At 31.5% G+C, this 22,208-nt stretch overlaps 1 protein-coding gene across 1 annotated transcript in view; it reads right to left on the reverse strand.

Annotated features, from left to right (window-relative positions):
- Window positions 1-11,865, reverse strand: part of LOC115883354 (pleckstrin homology domain-containing family G member 5) — a 432,893-nt gene extending 421,028 nt beyond the window's left edge. The window contains exon 1 of the mRNA XM_030901711.1: window positions 11,781-11,865. The gene's annotated coding sequence lies outside the window, so the exon portion shown is untranslated. The remainder of the gene's footprint in view (window positions 1-11,780) is intronic.
- Window positions 11,866-22,208: the final 10,343 nt, after the last annotated feature.

A 22,208-nucleotide genomic window follows, 5' to 3' on the forward strand; every position in this document is an offset into this window, starting at 1 on the left:
TTTTTACTATACACTGCAATAATTAAACGTCAATGTAAAAAATGATAAAAAAAAACATTTCTACAAAATTAGTTAACTAAATATGTTTTTTTACATAAATAAATTAATAATCTAGGTTGAAATTATCCCTGAAAATTAGCAAAAAAGAAAATTGTAAACTTGATTATTTTATTAAACCTGTTAATAAAATTACATATATACATAACACAACATAGTATATATATAGTTTCAGACATATATCCATCATTTAAAGATATGTATAAAAACGTTATATTATAAATATAATTTATATAAAAATTTTTTTTTTTTTTTTTTATTAATTTATATTTAATCTCAACTTTAATGACCTATTAAAATAAAAATTAAAAAAAAAAAAAAAAAAAAAAAAAAAAAAAAAAAAATTTTAAATTTTCTAGTTTAACAAAAAAAAACAAAAAATCATTTTCTTTTTTCAAATAAAAATAGATAAATAATTTATGTATAATTTATGTAAAGTATAGAAAATATATAAAGTAAGTAACAATAATTTAACCTACAGTTAAGATTATATCGTAAACGATAAATCATAAACTTTAACATAATTGTTCTTGCAAATTGGTATATTATTTCTAAAAAGCGTTACACTACATAAATTAACTGACACACCTTATAATATTAAGCTTTATAATATGGTAACAGATTCTTGATTCGATATAATACAACTTATAAAAACTTGCAACATTAATAATCTTATTCCAATACGAGACGCCATTTATACTGAAAATTTGGTTTTGATTATGAGAACAGTTCATAAAAATATCACAGTAAATTAATCCTAAATAAACTGACTTGACTTTTATCACAAATATCTTCACGCAATCTATCGTCCAAATTCTTGCCTAAATTCGCTCAAAATCGTAAAAATTCCAAACAACAATATACAATTGATCACTTCCACATCAACAGAAACATGAACCAGACATTAGCCAATATGGAATGGACGTTCTAGTTGATTTTTCATTAGTTTACTCGATACTACTGATTCGGATCACTAGACAATAAATTTTATTAAATATTTTAATTATACATAAAAAAACGAGATATGAAATGATCTTAATTTCCAAGACAACTCTAACGCCGTTCTTTGTTCAATATAATAATAATTTATAAAAATATCTATTTTCCAACTACTCCAACACTACTCCAATTACACTACAGAGAATCCAACGAATTGTTAATTAAAATTAAAAAAAAAAAAAAAAAAAAAAATCATGATGAAATTAAAGGCCCTAGATGAATATCTTTAGGGACATAGATGAATTTCTCTACGACAGCGCCCACTCATCCACTTGCTACTGGCAAGAAACTCCCGTGTCAAAATTCAATGGCAGTCATTCCATTCCGACCTGGTTCTGACTTCTGCCATGAAAACTATATTTAGAAAAAATTCACGGAAGTGAAGGTACTGCGCACAGGGGATGTGGGTATTTGTTTTTCTAAAAGTTACAGGAAAAAAGCACACCTTGATTATTATCTGTACAAGCCAAAAAAGTTGATACAAAAAAACCTGAGTTCTTATCAATTAAAACAAGTGATTAATATTTACAGCTTGCTGAAAAAATAACTATTGAAATGAGGGCTAAAAAATAACTAACAGAATATAACACATTTGACAAGATTGACACCCAGACATTCTCCGTTCAGGTATTCTTTTCAATCTGGTCATGATCTGAGGTGTATATAACGAGATATAGAAGTGGGGAGAATGAGCTTCGACGAGTGCGCAACCAAATTTTTGTCGACGGAAAGATGGCAGACATCTTCCCGGTCTCGCTGGGTCAACTTCCCTTCTTTATAATTGACATTCTGTTGTTTACTGTTTTTTTTTTTTCGTTCGTTTTTTTTTTTTTTTTTTTTTTAAAAAAATGTTGGTTTTTGTATTAATATATCAATTATTCAAAACTAAATGTCAAAGGAAGGCCTTTGTAGATACTTGTCAGTAGCATCCAAGAAAAGAACAACACACACAAAACAACAGGCCGGGAAAAATGATAGTTTTCATGTGTAAGTTATACAACATAAGTGTCTTTACAAATGATCCACACGACTTGATATTTTGTTTATAGTTTCCTAATGGCGATTTGTAAAAATCCGTGATGTGTAATCTGGGAATGGTCAAAAAAATAAAAGTGATGATGTGCATCGACTATAGAACAGATGGATTTTTAATTAACGAGGTACAAATGATGAGAGCATGCAAAGGCATGGTTACTCCAGTAAGTAAGTGTGCACGTAGTCTTAACCACGTACGCGCGTCTGTAAACCAGGTAGCACTCTTAATACGTGATCCATCCACAAGTTCAATCAGTGTCAACATAATATTGATCAAGCGAAAAACGTATCTGGGAGTCTTAACTGACCCGAAGATTATCTCTGGACAAAGGAAAGACACAAACACATAAAGATAGGGTATTTAATAAATCGAAACTGGAAAGAATTTATAACTACTTAACTTTATTGGAAATAAGCTTGTGTGTCAGTATCCCCCTAAGGTGCAGTGTGATAGTTTGTGGCATATAAATATTTACATTCCGCAGAATCAAGCAAGTGTGCAGAGAATGGTAGGATGAGAATTCAGTTAATTAGGTTTATGCACAGTTACAGGTATCAAGGCTTTTTCAAACATAGCTTCCAAGTCTTAAATAGTCACACATTAGGTAGTTCCTACCTAAATGTAAACAAGGATCAGTGAGCTGAAAAAAGGCAAATTTAATATAGGAGAAAGGTATAATGCCAATGAAGAAAATTAAACTCTGTAGGCAGAAAGTTTCTATTTAAAAACTGGTTAAGGGCAATATTATGTTGTACTGGTGCACAATACTGAAGGAGGACATATATATCCAGGAATTGTATAAATGGAGATCACTATGGCATAAGAAAGTGTCTAAAAATGAGCGGTAACAATATTTTGGTCCAATCTGCAGACAGTACAGCTATGTTTTGCAACTCTATATTGAAGATTTTATAATATTGAACTTTTATTCATTGTAAAATATATGTGAAGTAAAAGCATTTTGCAATGGCCCTAAATTGTGAGCCAGGATTTTTAGCAAAGGTATTTGATGTAATGAAACTTAATCGGTACCTTCAAGTAGGTTATGTAGAAGGGCTTGAAATCCCAGTTTTCAAAAAGATAAAATACAGGGCCAGAGGTGGGAAACAACTTAAATAAAACGCGTTTTGACAGAGAGAAAAAAAACCCAAATTTTAATCTTTTAAAAAAAAAATTCTTTAAATCTGATACATATAATTAATATTCTTAATAATAAATTAGGTATTATTTTTTTTATATTCTTAAAATTAAATAGGCCTATACTATCAGGATAAGATACTTACTTTTGGCAAAATAAATGTTTTTCTAGTATCGACAAACCATAATTGTTTACAACACTTACGCGGACTAGTTTTTTAGTAATAAAAATATTTAGGAATAATTTGGGTTTTTTTTTTTTTTTTTTTTTTTTAACTGAACAAATTGAATTGTATCAAATAATTGACGAAAGTATAAAGGGTTGCTAGATTACGAGATTGAGTTTTTATTGTCGACAAAACCAGGATAAATACTATTAATAGACCTAATAAAGAATATTTTATATATAGAAAAGATATGTCAGAGGAACATATTTGTAACTGTTTTTTGAAACACAATTTGAAGGGACGAATAAAAAAAATAAAACCACAAACATATTTTCTAGGTTTATATTAAAAGTACAAGGTAGGTATCATCAAAAATATTATGTTTTTTTTTTTTTTTTTTTTTTATTTATTAACAAGTTAATTTATAACAATTTTTATCCCAAGATTGCAAAATTTTAAAATTGAAAAAAAAAAAAAAAAAAAAAAAAAATATTGTAAATATTTTAAGTACATTTTGAGTGTTAACGACGAAAAGGTCATCTGTCTGTAGCGTCTTTTGTCAGAATCGTATATTAGTGGATAATAACAATATTGACGCAGTTGAAATGATAATTTAAATAAATATATTAATGTTAACTAACATATAAATTGAGAGAATTTCCTAAATTTAAATTGCTCCCCGTATGGTTGAAAACAGCAATTGATATGATTACTTATAGATACACCTATAACAAATGACAGGAGAACCTGATAGGCGCCCAACTATAGACCTTTGCGCATGTTACGCTCTTCTCTGATCTCATTCTCTGATGTATATTACTGAAAGAAAAAAAATGACTATGGATGGGTTTATATATAAATCTGTCATGCGTCATCTCTTGTTGTTTTAACCAGTTTTATTGGTTTATTTCAAAAACGGCAGATCATATTTCAATATTATTGGTTTAACAGAACGCTGAACGACAAACGGACGCCGATGCGTATGAACTCGACTTAAGATTTTTGAGTTGTCACACAAAACTCTTGCCAATTTATAGGTTATAATTTTGTGTCAAATTATGTCAAATAGAAATGATAAATATTTTGCATTTTGGACTGTGTTATTACGTGTGTTTGATGTTTTTTTTTTAATTAAGTGGATGAAAACTCAAAGGGGAAATTAAGTGTTGACCCAGACCATAGTTTACAGTTAATATTCAGTGCCCAGAGACAGTTTGCCAGAGATTATGGCCAGAGAGTTGTATTAGCCACAAATAAAGTTTGTATACTATCTAGTATATGATACCAAAAACTGGAGTATCTGTAAAATAGCAGCACATGATAGGTAAATAATAATCATATTGAATAATAATTATATTGATAAATGTAACAATAAATGCAGGAAGTTGCTTGAGCTTCAAACACGGCTTGAAAGCAGGAAATCTTTTTTATATCTTTTTTTTGGTATATGGTGTTTTTTAAAATACACCCTTGTCTGTTTTGTATTAACACATACTACTGTAATTGTTTTTAATAAAATAACTCGATTAGATTTTTTCAATTTTATACAGTTTTTTTCACAATGTTTTGAAGTAATCACTTGTCACACAAATTTTAAATATATTTATTTTCTGCTTTGAATAATAAGACTAAGGAAGGAGCATAATGCTATCCATGTACTCATGCATGGTGGGCGGAAAAGCCACCATAAAAGCTCTCTAGGGTGGGGATCCTTGACAGTTCTGTTTGACGATTCATTTGACACATTTGAATTTGATTTGAAATTTTGTGGATTTATCAGTCTTTACGGAGGTTATTTTATGTTATTTATTATTTATTCTACTACTGATAGTTGTATAAAGGTAGTAAATCTAGATGGAAATTGTGGCAGAACTTAAATTAACAGTGACACTATCGCGATTTATCGAAAAAGACTCTAAAATAGTTGGTTGTGTAGCGTGCGGTAGATCTCGGCAAAAATTGAGTGAAATAATGAAACAACTTTTCGCTAGTAAGTGACTATATAATATACATACGTGTAGTAAACCGATCATTTATGAAATTCACTTAAATTAACTAAATTATATATTTTTCTTGCATTTTAGCTTTTATTTATTACTTGTCATAGATCAGATGTCAAAGAATTTAGATACGTTAATTTGACTTACCTGCTTCAGTAGCGTATCGGATGTTTGTGTTAATAAATACTTATTATAACTTATCTATTTTATTAAATTATATATTTTTATAACAATTTTAATAACTACCAACATTTATTCACAACGTAAAATAAAACAAAAAATTATTGAGTCTACCCCACGTCTACCCTACATCATAGTTTTACATTTTTTAAATAAAATTAGAACGACACTGATAAACCGGAATTTAAGTCGGCCATATTTGAGGCCCATCGCGGTGTACCTAAGATTTTTGATATGCTCCTTCCTTAGTCTTCTTATTCAAAGATTTTCTGCTATGCATTCCAATTCTACCAACCTATTTCTTTGTAAAATAAAATAAACTACTTTGAAAATAAAATGACACATCTATCACTGTCAAGGATCTTGTCGTTGGACAAACTTAGATAATTTGGGAATATAAAATAAGAATATATCAATTTATTCTCTCTTTAATGCTATCAACAAAGTTTAACATTCCATCTCCAAAAACGAACCAAACATTGGTTTCCTTTCCCCAAAACAGGCCCGCGAACGTCAAACAGAAGAGGCAAAAAATGATTTATAGGTTTATCTAGATAAAGCGTCTCGACAATGGGGGCCCCGTCCCATAACCGAACGTGAATTTTCGGGGCCACGCGGAGTCGATGCAGCCTGCCTGGGGCCATTTTCTGACCCCGTCGGTAGTTATATCGGCGAACCAGTCCTGCTGGCGGCCCTGCTGACCTCCATTCAACACAGCTGATCGTGTAGCGCACCGACATCGGCAATGAGATGAATCGAGAGGACCGACTGATTTTTTCGACAATCAGTCTGGCTTTTCCAAATGTGCTCGTAATTGTATTTTACTGTATATGGTCGAATTATTGGAAGTCAAACTGGTGGTCAAGGTTCGGAAAATTATTACATGTTACTCTTAAAAACTACATAAACTACAATCGGATGCAAAAAAAACAACGGGATATTTTTTTCATCAAGTTTAAAGTGTATTTTTTTACTTTTAGCCCTATTTTCATGATAATTTTTTAGCAAACTGTATATAAATCCTATCATACAAATTTTTATTTAAATAAAAAGTCTATGCATTGCATGTTTCTATCAAAATTAACCTTTTCATTTCCAACACTGTTTCTCTATCGTAATATCCATATTTATGTAGTTTATTGTTTATGTATACCGGGTGCATCTCAAAAGTGCATGGCTCATCCCTATAACATTTTTATTTTTTCAGATTCAACGAACAATCAGAAAAAGATGAGATTTGGTATATTAGCATATGACATAAATTAGAATTGATTGAGGTATTCAATTGATTTTGGCCACTTCCTGTTTCACCGGAAATGACTACGACTTTTGATTTTTTAAATGGCACCCTCGGTATATTTCTACTTTATTTGATAGAAAATGACACTCTGAATAGAATATCTATCATATGTTAACTTTTGACATTTTCATACATGGTTTATTTGAAACTGTAACATAGGGTTCATAACGACAATTTGACTCGAAATACCAAGTGTGTGGTACCAAATTATTCGCAAAAAATGCCTTTTCCAAATATGCTAATGATCCACGCTTGTTCCATTTGAAAAAAATGAGATATGATTAAAAATACGATTTGGGCATCTTTTAACCGGCCAGGACAACACACGAAAGACAATAGACAATTTTTTTTCTCAAGGATTCTTCATTAAAAATTAGTGTTCTTAACACAGCCATGACACTCTATATTGAAATTTAAAATACGGTGTTTAAGCGTAAATGTTAAAAATTGACATATGATATGCCATTCTATTCAAAGTGTCATTTTCTATAAAATAATTACGTCTAGGGGGTAATTACGTCTTAATTAACTATTTCCGAACCCTGGCTGTGGTGGAAAGCTCAGACTAGAAAGAAAACGAATGAACTACAGTTTATTCGATGCTAAGATGCACCAATTGCAAACAAGTACATGGTGTATGCACGCGAGAGTAATACTTTTTTATTTTTTACTCTTATGGTGATTATAAACTGATTTAAACTGATCGTAATTAAAAGACAGCTAGGTTAGTTACACAATTTATAATTCAAGAACGGCTGGATCGATTCCAATGATCTTCGATTTGTTGGATTTGTCTCCGCCGAATAGCAGAATACCTACTAAATAAATTGTGTGTGCACTATATGCGCATATTTGAAATGAAGTTACTTCTTAATTCCGTCTGTCTGTCTGTCCATCTGCCCGTCTGTCCGTCTGAGAACTCCATTCGGGTACTTCTATCCACGTGCCGAGTTTGGTTCCAGTCAACCCATAATTAACATATAATTATAATAATCCTGATGATATCGTCCATTTAGAGACAATGTGCCGAAATCGATCCACGTTTTTCTTCAATATTAAATCGTTAGTGCCACCCTGATGAAGATGTAAACGAAACGTCGTATACAGCTTTGCAGGGTGGGACCGTGTACACCGTCGCCACATAGCCTACCCACGAAATTTGGTCGCGATCGGACAACATCAACTTTTGAAGTTTCTTACGTCAAAACTAACTGTCACGGTGACATGTGTCGTACACGGTCAAGTTGACCTTGGTCCAATCTATTGACATACCAAATTTCATTTAAATCGGACGATTTTTTGATTTGATTCATTGATGATTTCGTAGTGCACGGAACGAAACATTTCGAGTTTCGACGCTCCAAGATCGTTACCACTTTTCCTTTCGCGTCTCGTTTGTCATGGCCGTGTCACGTTCTTCAATTTTTATTTCCATCGCGCGCAAGGAAGTTTTACTTCAATATTCGGAAATTTTCACTACAAAAAATATAGACAAAATTCAGTTTTATATTTCACTGTAGGCGGTACAGCTTGGTCAGCTAGAAAGAAGTCTTTTATTAGCCAGGTAGGTACACCGAAAAATTTAAAACGCTCATATCAAATTTAGTCTCCTCGAAACTTACAGCCACTAGACCAGAGTAATTTTACATTTTTAATAATCTACCTTCCTTATAAGGCTTATATTTACTTCATAGACATAAAACGACGTCAGGTTGACAATATACTTGAATATTGCTAGCCACCTGAGACCTGTATGTCTGTTCGTGGCATATTTTATCTCATAAATATGAATGTCTCATCTCACCTGACGTTTATTTGATGTCCAAACGCAAATAAATCTTCCAGAGACATAGTTATCTCTCACCGTGTCGAATAACTCTTAAGGTTATCCGCTAGGTGGGATATTACATGTCTGCGGAACGGCGATATTAGTTAGAACAAATGAAACATTTTACATTCTTGTTTGTGGTTAAGTTACTGTAGTCATCATTTAACTATAACCATGGTTGCAAAAAAAAGAATGGAGAAAAATTCCAAAAAGATGTTAGGTCGCTGATTAGCAATTTGAAAGGTACTTTTGCAGGATGTGTTTGCCTTATTCAACGAACCTTGTATACTTTCTAGGTCATTTCTGCTGGAGTCATTTTTACAATCGCCTTCGTCACAATACGATTATTTGATTTTGGAGCAGAATTTTAGGTAAGTTTTAGTATTTATTATCTATTTATTATACAGGGTGGTCCGAACTGTATTCCGGAAACTTCGGCAACATATTCTTCAGACTTCAAGTACAAAAGTTCGTCTAAATGTATATCATAAAAGGCTTAGTTTTGGAGATATTTTGGAGGTGTAAAAGTTTCATTTTTATTTCGACTTTTTTCTAATAATCTATGATGTAACGTCAATATTTGGATAAAAATTGGAGTTTTTTGATATGAGAAATTTGATTTTGATGTCAATATCACTTCTATTTGTAGGGGGCGCCACCTACATGTGTTTTAACTGTTTTGAAAAGTAATAACTTTTTGTCCGTCATCATCATCATCATATAGCCATCGTTGTCCACTGCTGAACGTAGGCCTCCTCCATATTTCTCCATGTCTCTCGATTTTGGGCCGTCATCATCCAATTTCCAGCAATCCTCTTTACATCATCGGTCCAGCGTGTCGGTGGTCCGCCTCTGCTACGTTTATCTGCTCGAGGTCGCCATTCTAACAATCTTCTAGTCCACCTGTCTTTAGATGTTCTCGCCACATGACCTGCCCATTTCCATTTCATTCGAGTTACGTGTTCCACTATGTCTTTAATTTTGTTGTTTTTTTTGTCTGATAGTGTTATTAGGAATTTTGTCTCTTTTAGTTATTCCAAGCATGGCTCTCTCCATGGCTCTCTGGGCTACTCTTAAATTTTCTGCTGGCTTTTTCGTTAATGTTAGAGTTTCCGCTCCATATGTAATTACCGGCAAGACGCATTGTTCATAAACTTTCCTCTTCAAGCATATAGGTATATCACTTTTAAAGGTCTCCCGCAGTTTGCCAAAAGCAGCCTAACCCAAACCTATTCTGCGCTGTATCTCGTGTGTTTGGTTGTTCTTTCCGATTTGTATTTCGTGCCCGAGATATTTGTATATATGTGTTTCTTTTATGTCGGCGTCACCTATTCTGATGTTCTGTGTCAGCACTAAGTTTGTTATTATTTGCGTTTTACTCGTATTTATCCGGAGACCGACTTTTAATGAGGCCTGCACTAATTCTTCGAACATCTGCTTTGAATCTCCGATGTTATCTGAGACAAGGACGATGTCATCTGCGAATCTGAGATGTGTCAACCTTTCACCATCGATATTTATGCCCCTATTCTCCCAAAAGAGTGATTTCATTGCGTATTCAAGGACAGCTGTAAAAAGTTTAGGCGAAATAGTATCCCCTTGTCGAACTCCTCTGCCTACCTCAATTTTATCTGATGTTTCGTGAAGTTTTACAGTTGTGGTGGCATTACTATATATGTATTCTATAAGCCTTGTATACCTATAATCTACTCTGTGACGTCACAAATCGATGTCTCTGGCCTGTACGTTGGTCTCATGTTGGTTATGGATAAGGAATGATTGAGACCAATTAATTTGACACTTGTCAATTGTTCTCTATATTTTTGTTTACATTTGGATTCAGGTATTTCCTATATATTTCAATATCTTTCTAGGTTTGAATATACTATTCTGCGCTGTATCTCGTGTGTTTGGTTGTTCTTTCCGATTTGTATTTCGTGCCCGAGATATTTGTATATATGTGTTTCTTTTATGTCGGCGTCACCTATTCTGATGTTCTGTGTCAGCACTAAGTTTGTCATTATTTTCCGTTGAATTTCTGTACTACAATGTCAGGTATGTCACTGATATGCAGTGGACATAAATTATTACAAATAAGCTACTTTTGTTTATATTTTTTTTCCTTGAATGTTTCTTAAATGTTAATAGTTATTCTGCTATTCGGGGCGGAGATGGATCCAAAAAAGCAGAGATTATTAATATCGGTCTTTGTTAAACCGGACTTTGTTTATTTATTTAGATGTTTTTAAATAAAAAATAGTATATTGTTTTATTAGGAGTAAAAATGACACTTACTGTGGCGAGACTGTACGTTGACATACAGGCAAGGCAGAAAAAGTCATTTTTACTCCGAATAGAACATGCTATTTTTTTCAAAAGTCACAAATAATTTTTAACCAACTTTAAACGTTCCCCTAAATAATATAAAAATATTTAAAAGTAATATCTTCTACCTTGTATATATCGAGAAACTATGGTTACGCTAGTTGAATTTAACACTTTATGTCAGTTTAATGATATATTTTCGCACTTTTATGCTTAGGCGTAAAAGTGCTCCAGTTTTATCTAAACATCTCTTATGGGACTTTATTTGAAAAAGTGGTCACAATAATGGGAAGAATAGGGGTTCACGAAATGACCACAATCAGTGACGCTAATGACGCATAAATCTAAAAAATTAAAAGTAACCATAGATAAGAAAATAAGTAACATAACCAAACATTACCCAAAAAAGCTTTTTTTTTACTTTTAGAATATAAAACCATTATTTTTATATATTAGAGGTCCAGTCTATTGCTGCTCAATAAAAATCGATAATTTATTTCATGTGACATTTTAATCATTTCCTGTTCTAAAAATTTTTGTCGCTTATTTTAAATTTCAGGTTTTTGCTACAGCAGCGCCATCTTAAGTCTTCCCTTTTTTATGACCATTTTTTAATGCACGAAGATTATCCTTCTTATTTTTAGACTCCATAGCCTAGGCGTTAAAATTACTTTTTTATTGTCTATCACGTCGCAAAAATTAATACTTTTGTGACGTTTGAAAAAAAATAATTTTATATTATTATACTTACTCTTCCATTAAAGTTACTTCCTCCAAATAGAAAAATATTCCAAAAAGCCTTTAGTCCAAGCACACCGATCGTTAAACTCAACACCCACCCGAAACAAACCCGGGACAATCACATCAAATATTACAAAAACTACCCGCTTAAATCGACCGATAATCGTAAAAATTACTGATAAATAGCACCGTATCGGTCTAGACCGGTCGCGACAGACGCTCGCGATGACCGATGGCGATTCCCGAACCCGAGGTGAAAGCAGAAGAAGAAGACGTCGCAGGAGAAATGGACATAGAGGAGAAAAGAAGAATCACACGGCCGGGCCGCTTCGAAGAAAGACGCGATGCCGAATTGGCGGTAATAATGTTAACTGGTCGAGTCGGAGAAGAAAATATGCGGAATGGATTAAGGCTAGCCGATCGCTATGCCCGTTTTTGGGGGGACTCTGCTAGTTTTCGTGCCATCGAAAGCAGACGTTTTACTTTTTATTGAGATTCTCTCTAGACGAGACTATTTTGAATACGTTTCTTAATAGTTTTATTAAATAAATTTGGTCTTTTGTGACCAAAAAAAAGACTTTTGTCATTTTACTGACTTGAAGATCATCATGATTTAAATCAAAAATATAGACTTAGTAAGTAATAAAAACAATTTAAATTACATTTTATTGATTTAAAACAAAAATGGCTTGACTTGAAATTAATTTAAAATGGTTTAAGTCAAAGACTTCAGATTCAAATCATTTGAACTTTGTGTTAAATTTGACTTAAAATCTTAAAGTCTATTACGCTGTACTGCTCGAGTCGCTCTCAGGGTTCGGGTAAAGCGGATCTGTGGCCGAAGGAAATATACAGGGTGGTACGAACTGTATTCCGGAAACTTCGGCAGCATATTCTGTAGATAAAAATAATTAAAAAAGATCGTATAAATGTATGTCGTAAAATGCTTAGTTTCGGAGATACAAGGGGTAGAAGTTTCATTTTTAGTTCGATTTTTTCTAAATAATTTCTGCAGTAACGTCAATATTTGGATGAAAATTGGTGTCTGGGAGTTTTTTGACATGAGAAATTTTATTTTGATGTCAATATGACTCCTACTAGTAGAGGACGCCACCTACATATTTTTTAACTGGTGTGAAAGTAATAACTTTTCGTCGGTACTTGTATAAAACTACTGAGTAAAAAAATATACATTTACGACGTTTTTTACGTAAAAAATATCTCTTGGAAAAAATCGCTATGAGTATTGGTTTTCGAGATATTTGGAATCAAAATTATCAATACCTGTCGTTATTGACATAAATTAAACATGTTGACTAAATAGTTATTAGACTGAGATCATAAATTTGAAACTTTTTGTGCCAAAAGTTCAACAGAAACTGTTTTATCATTTTTTTGCAGAAAAATTTATGATTAATTTAAAAAAAAAAAAATCCCAAATTTATGAATATATTATCAGTGAAAAAACTATCTACCTACTCAACGCGCAACCTCGCGCGCAACGTGTTTATTTTTCGTCAATAATGACATGTATTGACTATTTGCATTCTAAATATCTTGAGAACGATTGCTCGTAGCGATTTTTACAAAGAGATATTTTTTACGTAAAAAATAACAGAGATGTGTATTTTTTTCTTCGGTAGCTTTATACAGGTACGGACAAAAAATTATTACATTTCAAAACAGTGAAAACACATGTAGGTGGCGCCCTCTACCAGTAGGAATCATATTGACATTAAAATCAAATTTCTCATGTCAAAAACCGCCCAGACACTAATTTTCATCCAAATATTGACGTTACTGCAGAAATTATTTAGAAAAAATCGAAATAAAAATGAAACTCGGAAACTAAGCATTTTAGGACATATATTTATACGAAGTTTTTTACTTATTTTTATCTGCAGAATATGCTGCTAAAGTTTCCGGAATACAGTTCGGACCACCCTGCATTATATTTCAGAAATCTGCCTAAAGATTAGCCCGATCCTGTCGTGTTAAGTCAACATTCCAATACACGTGCTTTGATTAAGGCTTGATTAAGGCTTGCAAAGCTTCAGCATTTGCCATAAAATAGCCAGCAATTATGTTACAAAACCATATAAACACTGTAATCACAAAACTTCAATCTATTTCCCTATTGTAAGGGAATTTTATATTATGTCTTTATTTTCGAGAAAATTTAGTCCAAACATAAGGAATATTTTGTTGATGTTTGACTATCAAAATCTTAAAAATAAAGAAGTTGTCTAAAAATGTGCTTTATCTTTAAGTTCCTTCTTCATTTGTGTAAAAATACCTAGCCAGTTTTACAAAAAACGTTAAATAATGTCGAACGTTTATTTTGCTACTGTTCGGAGTAGTGAAATGGACTCTTAAGATTTAAATAATTTTGATTTTAGAAATGACTTAAGAAGTCTTTTTAAAACTGACTTGTTGCAACTCTGGTCATCACTGAGTGTGCTGAGACGACAACCATTTGAACCATAAACCTTGGTACGACTGATATCGGAGATGGAAAACTACTCTCTGTAAAACCGTCTTAGATACTGGATTTTATCAGGGCCCTGGAACTGTATGATGAGTTATAACTCAACAAGGGGGGACATAATTGATGTGTAAGGTGGCGCATGGCGGTGATTAATCCCTCTCCCCCTCTACATTCTACATAGAGATCTTTAACGACTTTTCTATAAAAATAACTTAATAACATTTTTCTTTAAATAAATATTTTTTTGATATTTTTTATATAAAAAACTGTCCCTATGTACTGTGATTTCTATGTACTAGAAAATAGACCTCCTACGCATTTTTGCCCTATATTCGGGGCTAAATTGAATATACTTTTTTGGAACAAAAACACATAACATAGGTCGCTTGTCGTTTCTCTTGACATAAGGCTCTTTTATAAAACAAAAAACAGAGTTTCATTATTATACAGATGGTAAAATATTAATATACAGGGTGGCGCACCTCATTCGCCTTGGTTGATTATACGAAAACGGAAAGATGTAGAAACAAAATATTTTATGGGTATATGTCGGGAGGTAATGTGCACAATTTAAAATTATTTTGAAATGTACAGGGTGTTTCAGAACCAACATCCATACCAAAGTTATATTTTTTCTTATGGAACATCCGGTATTTTATTTCATTTTTAGATTCTTGGGCCCAAAAAAAGGTATTTATTATAAGGGTTAAATATGTTTAAAATCTTTGGTTTTTAAGATATTTAAAGATATTTAAATTTGCATGCTACAATAGAATATATTATTAACACCCTGTACGTTACTTTTCAGAATTAGTTCTTGTGCTGAGTTTAAAGGTAGAGAATGAAAATTTACAAAAAAATGTTATTCTTTCCTTAGATGTATACAGGGGTATCAAAAATTGCTGGTCTATTTTAAATATTTATTTTACATAAAAACTTCGTTATTTCAAATGCAACACCCTGTATTTTTTAAATAAGTCGAAGCAGATTCAAATGCTCTTTCAAACTATATTAGGGTTTCCTATACCTATCTGGCTCAGATTTTGAATAAAAAGCGATTTTTCAATAAAGTTGTAATCAATATGGCTAGTGTTGTCATGGCAAGTTTCTAGTGACAGTAGCTATTTTCAAAATCGAAATTAGTTTATGGACTTATTTAAATTTATACCAGTTTACTTTTATATAATTTACCTACAATAGTTTAATAAATAATATTTAGTGTATATTATTCTATCAAGAAAAACGGAGAAATAGTTCTTTGAATTATTTCACGGTGACTTGTAGATATATGGATTTTCTATAAAATAGCCAATTACGGCAAATTCATTTTATTCACTTCCAACGAAAGGTTTCTGTAAATCTCTAATAGGTTTTTTATAAACCACACTACCAGCTCTGAGAAATGGGACAAGTAGTTTTTCAAAGAAACGCTTATCAGGAAGATTCCTATTTGGATATCTTTGAGCATAAGCCCGTGTGGCCAAGAAGCAATTTTCCTCACAAAATAATATCACTAATAACATATCTTTGGAGAATGTGACGTGGTCGTATTGAAATGAGGCGCGTGTTCTAACAACTTTTATTTAACATTAATATAAATTGGACTGAAATTTAACAGAAACGAAGGAGCACAATCGGACTAGCCGGCGGCCATCTTGACTGACTGACTGGGACTAACTTCAGTGGTTTCGTTGACGGATGACAGCGCGGACTGTCACTCGGTTCTTCTTTTCTCTGTTCCCTAGAAAATTGTCATGGCGACACCAGCCATCTTGATTGCAATTTTATTTAAAAATCGCTTTTTATTCAAAATCTGAGCTAGATAGGTATAGGAAACCCTAATATAGTTTGAAAGAGCATTTGAATCTTCTTCGATCTATTATTTAAAAAATACAGGCTGTTGCATTTGAAATAACAAAGTTTTCATATAAAATATATCCTTAAAATAGATCAGCAACTTTTGATAGCCCTGTATAAATTTAAGGAACCAATACTATTTTTCAGTAAAGTTTATTTCTCTACCTTTAAACTCAGCATAAGAATTAATTCTGAAAAGTAATGTACAGGGTGTTAATAGTCTATTCTATTGTAGCATGCAAATTTAAATATCTGTAAATATCTCAAAAACTAAAGATTTTAAACATATTTAACCCTTATAATAAATGCCTTTTTTTGAGCCCAAGAATCCAAAAATGAAATCAAATACCGGGTGTTCCATAAGAAAAAATATAACTTTGGTATGGATCTTAGTTCTGAAACACCCTGTATATTTCAAAATAATTTTAAATTGTGCACATTGTTTCCCCACATATACCCATAAAATGTTTTGTTTCTCATATTTCCGTTTTCGTATAGTCAACCGAGGCGGATGAGGTACGCCACTCTGTATAATAATTTTAATAAAAAAAATATTTTTTTATAAATACAGGTATAGTAAATTATAAATAATATCAGATCTATTCCTTTGTGGCGGGTTCACTTCTTGAAAAAGGCCTGAATACAGGGTGTTTCAAATTAAAAAGAATCTACAAATATTTTAATAAAGGTTTTATTAAAAAAATATAAATATTAAATAATAACAATAAGAAGAGGGAAAGAATAGAATTTTTAAATGTTTTGATAAATATTTTTATTCAAATTCACATATGTAAATTAACATTTGAAGGTGTTTAAGAGACGACAAAATCTGGATAGTTAAAAAAGTATAGCTAAAGGCAAAAAAAGTTTTTTTTTCGTTATATAAATATTTTACCAGAATCATTTAACAATTCTTCTAAGTTTCTTGACAAAATGATGGAGAAAACTTCCAAAATTTTAGAAAATTATTAATTTCACATATTCTTGACGAAATGGTGAATTCAAATTTGTACGACAATTGAATACAAAGAAAAAAATATACTAGAATGTCTAAAGAATTATTAAATTTCTTTAGGTTTAAATTATTAAATGAAAAATAATGAATAATGAAACAATGAATTATTTGTAGCAATTTTAATCTGTAATGGTAATAATAGTAAATCTTACATTCAGTACATTCATAGCAGTACATGAGTGAAAATCAATAACCACAGTAATGTGCTGAAGTTTTAGTGAGTGTTGAAGGAACTTTAAAACACATATTAATTAATCTTAATGTGGCAACAGTTTAACTTGCGTCCGATTTGTTAAACTCGCTATATTTCAAAATACCTCAATACTTCGGTGGTAAAGAACTATTGAAATCATCCATGGGCAATAGTTTTTGTTGGCTAATCTCTAGACCTCATTTAATAACAATTGACATAAAACTTGTCAAAAATTAACACTACTTATAGAAAGATCATAAAACGATAGAACGTTTGCAGTCACACAAATACAGGGTCCGGCAATAGTGCCCCGGGCATCTCTAGCCCCTAGAATAAAAAAACTTGAGAATTTTGTTTAGGTATAAACCTAAACTATGTACCTACGAGGATGTATTTCAGGAAAATATTTTAGCTTCTATAGGGTGGCGCAAAAAAGTGTGAGTGGAGCGGCATGATTTTTTTAAATGAAACACCCTGTATATTATTGCATTTTTGGCTTCCTTTCAGATTACTTTGATGAGTAAACATATTTTGATACTTTCAGAGATATTAATAAATAAATAAAAAATATATATTTTTTAGCATTTTTATAAAAATTATTAAAAATACAAGAACCTGTCCTGAAATCAAAACTATATTAAGTATTTACTTTAGAAGGTCTGTACTTACTTTGCTATAAATATTGTAATCGTAAAATCATACAGGGTGTTCCAAATTCTACGCCAAACTTTCTAAAATATAATAGAAATTTTCTTTGTTTTTTTAAATTGAACACTCTGTATATCATTTTTTCAGTAGATGGAGAATTAAAAAATGAACAATTCTTTAGTTACAGTATTTCAAAATTTTTAACGGTTCGCAGATATTCGCGGTTTTATATTTCATATGGTATTTTCCACAGTAAATTTTTATCAAAGCCAGCATCCAATGATTTTTTGATCGTATGTTACCGTTCAAAGAGCCATATGAAATAATACTGCGTGTATCTGCGAAACAATTAAAAAAGTTGAAATACTTTAAATACAGAAAATGTTTATTTTTTAACTCTCCATCTAATAAAAAAATAATATATAGGGTTCCATTAAAAAAAAAACGAAGAAAAATGATTTTATATTTTAGAAAGTTTGGCGTAGAATTTTGAACATCCTGTATGATTGCCATACTTATAGCAAAGTAAGTACAGAGCATCTAAAGTAAATACCTAATATAGTTTTGATTTCAGGACAGTTCTTGTATTTTTAATAATTTTTATAAAAATGCTGAAAAATATATATTTTTTATTTATTTATTAATATCTCTGAAACTATCGAAATATATTTACTTATATCTTACGATTTTGTGAAGTGATCTGAAAGGAAGCCAAAAATGCAATATACAGGGTGTTACATTTAAAAAAAATCATCCCGATCCACTCACACTTTTTTGAACCATTTTCTATAGGGATAGAAGTTAAATATTTTTCTGTAATACATCCTCGTACATACTTTAGGTTCACACTTAAACAAAATTATAAAGTTTTTTATTCTAGGAGCTACAGATGTCCGACGCACTATTGTCGTACCCTGTATATTCCCCAAAAAATATTTTTTCTTCAATTTTAATTTAAAAACGAGTACGAGCCAAGTATTGACGTTTATACGGTTTAAATTAGCCAAAATTATCATAGATTGTCATTCCCCAGCCGTCCCTGACGCCCTTTTTTTTCGATCGTATGGTATTAGAAAATATGTTGATGCTACTGTTTTTAAGTAGAACGAAGAAATATAAAAGGCGAATTTAGTAAATGAAAATTGAAATTGCTGCTAACAAACACAACGAAGTCTGCAGTCTCATCCAAAGTTGGTCACCCAAACGTCCAACTAATCTAACGTCGCTTATGTGTAATGGTCTAGTAAAAACAGGAGGTCAAGATTTGTGTGTTCAGCATCTTGTGAGTTTTATTGACTTGAAAATAAAAAAAAAGAAATATGCATATAAAAATATGAAAAGTCAAAGAAACTAACTTGAAAACTAAAACCAAATAAATAAGAAAATATGAAATTAATGTATCCTGTGTTTTGAGGAAAATAATAAATTAGGTATTATTAATAAATTGCGGAGATTCAAAGATCAACACGAAATAAGTATCGGTAGAAATAGCTGTTAACACATCATTACACGCAGCAGCTTTCCTCAAAGTATATTTATTGAATTTTGGAAAACTTTAATTACATCGGTGTAAATTTCCAGTTTTAATGCCGGAATAGTGTAATAAAACTATTATTTATTGACCCAAGATTCGTTTTAAGTACTACGTTAACTAGAATAAGTGCATTGGGTAAAATTATATCTACATGAAAATATAGGTATTTTTATTTAATTTTAATAGATTTTAAAATTAGTGATGAGCGAAACTGGTCTGCTTGTCCTTAGTCTTGCATAGAAAGCGCAGACAAGTCAGTCAGCTTTTCTACATATAAAACTCTGAATGAGCGTCAGATAATATTTATATGAGCGAACTTTAAAAAAATATTAGTATTAATTTTTAGTTAAAAGACAAAAGCAAAACTAAATCTTAAAAAATTATAATAGAAAATTTTTCGAAGAAATGAATCAAGATTATTGTGCCTTTTCTGTACCTGTCTGCAACTTACTGACCACTGTATATTCCATTTCTGTTTAAGCATTAGTCCCCAGAAAACAAACAAAATTCCAGAACATAGTAGATAAAAAAATTCTTAGGGCTTGTTGTCGGCAATTATCTGAAATGAGACATGCATATCGAAGCTTTGTCGAAAAAATTGAGCTCTGCCTGTTTTGCATTAAGATATGTTTCTAAGGAGCTTAACTTGTCAGTGAACAGAACTGTTTATTATGCATTTTTGAGTCGCACCTCAGGTATGCCCTTCCATTCTGGGGTGTACGTATTGTGCGACTCAATTTGACCGCATTTTCAAGCTCCACAAGAGAGCTGTTCGATATTCACTGGGACTAAACAGCAGAACTCATTGCCAGGACTTTTTTAAAAAATTAAAAATATTAACTCTTCCTTCCTTATTTATATTTGAATCCGTTTGCCTAATACGTAAGCATGTATCAGCTTCTCAAGAAAGGCCATCTCACACATATCCACTCAGGAACGCGGAGCTAGATCTTTATCTACATACCCCACGCTCAGAGTTAGTTAAAAGTTCAATAATATACAACTCGAAAAAAATGCACAGTCACCTGCCATTTGAAATCAAATCCATAACATCATTTTCTTCATTTCGCAAAGCATTGAACTGTTATTTAAAATGGTCCACTTAAATTCCGGTTTATTAGTGCTGTTCTAATTTTATTCAAAACGTTTAAGAATATGATGTAGTGTAGACTCAATAATTTGTTGTTTTATTTTACTTTGTCAATAAATGTTGGTAGTTATTAAAATTGTTATAAAAATATACCGGGTGTGTCGCAAAAGCGGCTCACCCCTATAACTTCTTAATTTTTTCAAATAAAAACATAAGATTTGGTATGTTAGTATATGACATAAATTATGATTGATTCACGTATTCAATTGTTTTCGGTCACTTCCTGTTTCACCGAAAATGACTACAACTTTTGATTTTTAAGTGGCACCCTCGATATTTTTTACTTTATTTGATAGAGAAAATGACGCTCTCAATAGCTCTAATCATACATATCATTTTCGGTAAAACAGGAAGTGACTGAAAACAATTAAAAACGTTAATCAATCCTCATTTATGTCATAATATACTATATACCAAATCTCGTTTTTTCGTCTGAAAAAATAAAAAAGTTATATGGGTGGGCCACATTTGAGATGCACCCGGTATAATTCTTATAAAAATAGATAAGTTATAATAATTATTTATTAAAACAATGATAATTTGACATCTAAGATTACAGTTGAGGGTTGGAACCTATGGTGTTATACAGCAAAATAAAACACTAAATCACCACAATACACCAAAACACTTTTACTTTTACACTGGATGCGCGTTTCGCTAACCATGTTAGCATTATCAGCAGATGATTTAAACTAGATTAAAAGTGAACTTTTTAATCAACTGCTGCTGATGATGCTAACATAGTTAGCGAAACACGCGTCCAGTGTAAAAATAAAAGTGTTTTGGTGTATTATGGTGATTTAGTGTTTTATTTTGTCTATTTTGTATCTAATCTTTAAAACGTAGTAAATAAAAGCAAAAATTCAAGAAAAAATATATAAGTGAATTTTAAGTGAATTTCATATACGATCGGTTTACTACACGTATGTATATTATAAAGTCACTTACTAGCGAAAAAATGTTTGACCAAGATACCTAACGCTACACAACCAATAATTTTACAGTCTTTTTCGATAAATCGCATTGGTGTCACTGCTAATTTAAGTTCTGCCACAATTTTCTTCGAGATTTACTACCTTTAAACAACTTCCAGTTGTAGAATAAGTAATGAAAAATAAAAATAAGCTCAGTAAAGATTGACAAATCCACAAAATTTCAAATCAAATTGAAATGTGTCAAATGAATCATCAAACATAACTATCAAGGATCCCCACCCTAGGGTCCTACCTCCGTCTACCATCCATGAATAATACATGCATAGCATTATACTTCTTTGTATATAGAACTTATTCAAAGTTCTATATGCAAAATATAAAAGGCAACATTCTTATAAAAAAAATGAAGGAAATGGTTAATATAAAAACCTAAAAATCTATTTTTGGGCTCCAGTCCATTACGGACCTGATATACATTTCAGAAAGTGTCATTTTGCTTACACGAAAGCCGACAAAATCGGGAGCCGTAAAGTCGGTGCCGGTGACGTTAAATTATTAAAAGATAAATAAACAGTTTTTTTCTGTGTGCGAGCCTAGCGCATCACAACTCTGTATATT

The sequence above is a fragment of the Sitophilus oryzae genome, unplaced genomic scaffold (assembly GCF_002938485.1).
Source record: "Sitophilus oryzae breed Bouriz unplaced genomic scaffold, Soryzae_2.0 scaffold_186_pilon_pilon, whole genome shotgun sequence".
NCBI classification, from domain to species: Eukaryota; Metazoa; Arthropoda; class Insecta; order Coleoptera; family Curculionidae; genus Sitophilus; species Sitophilus oryzae.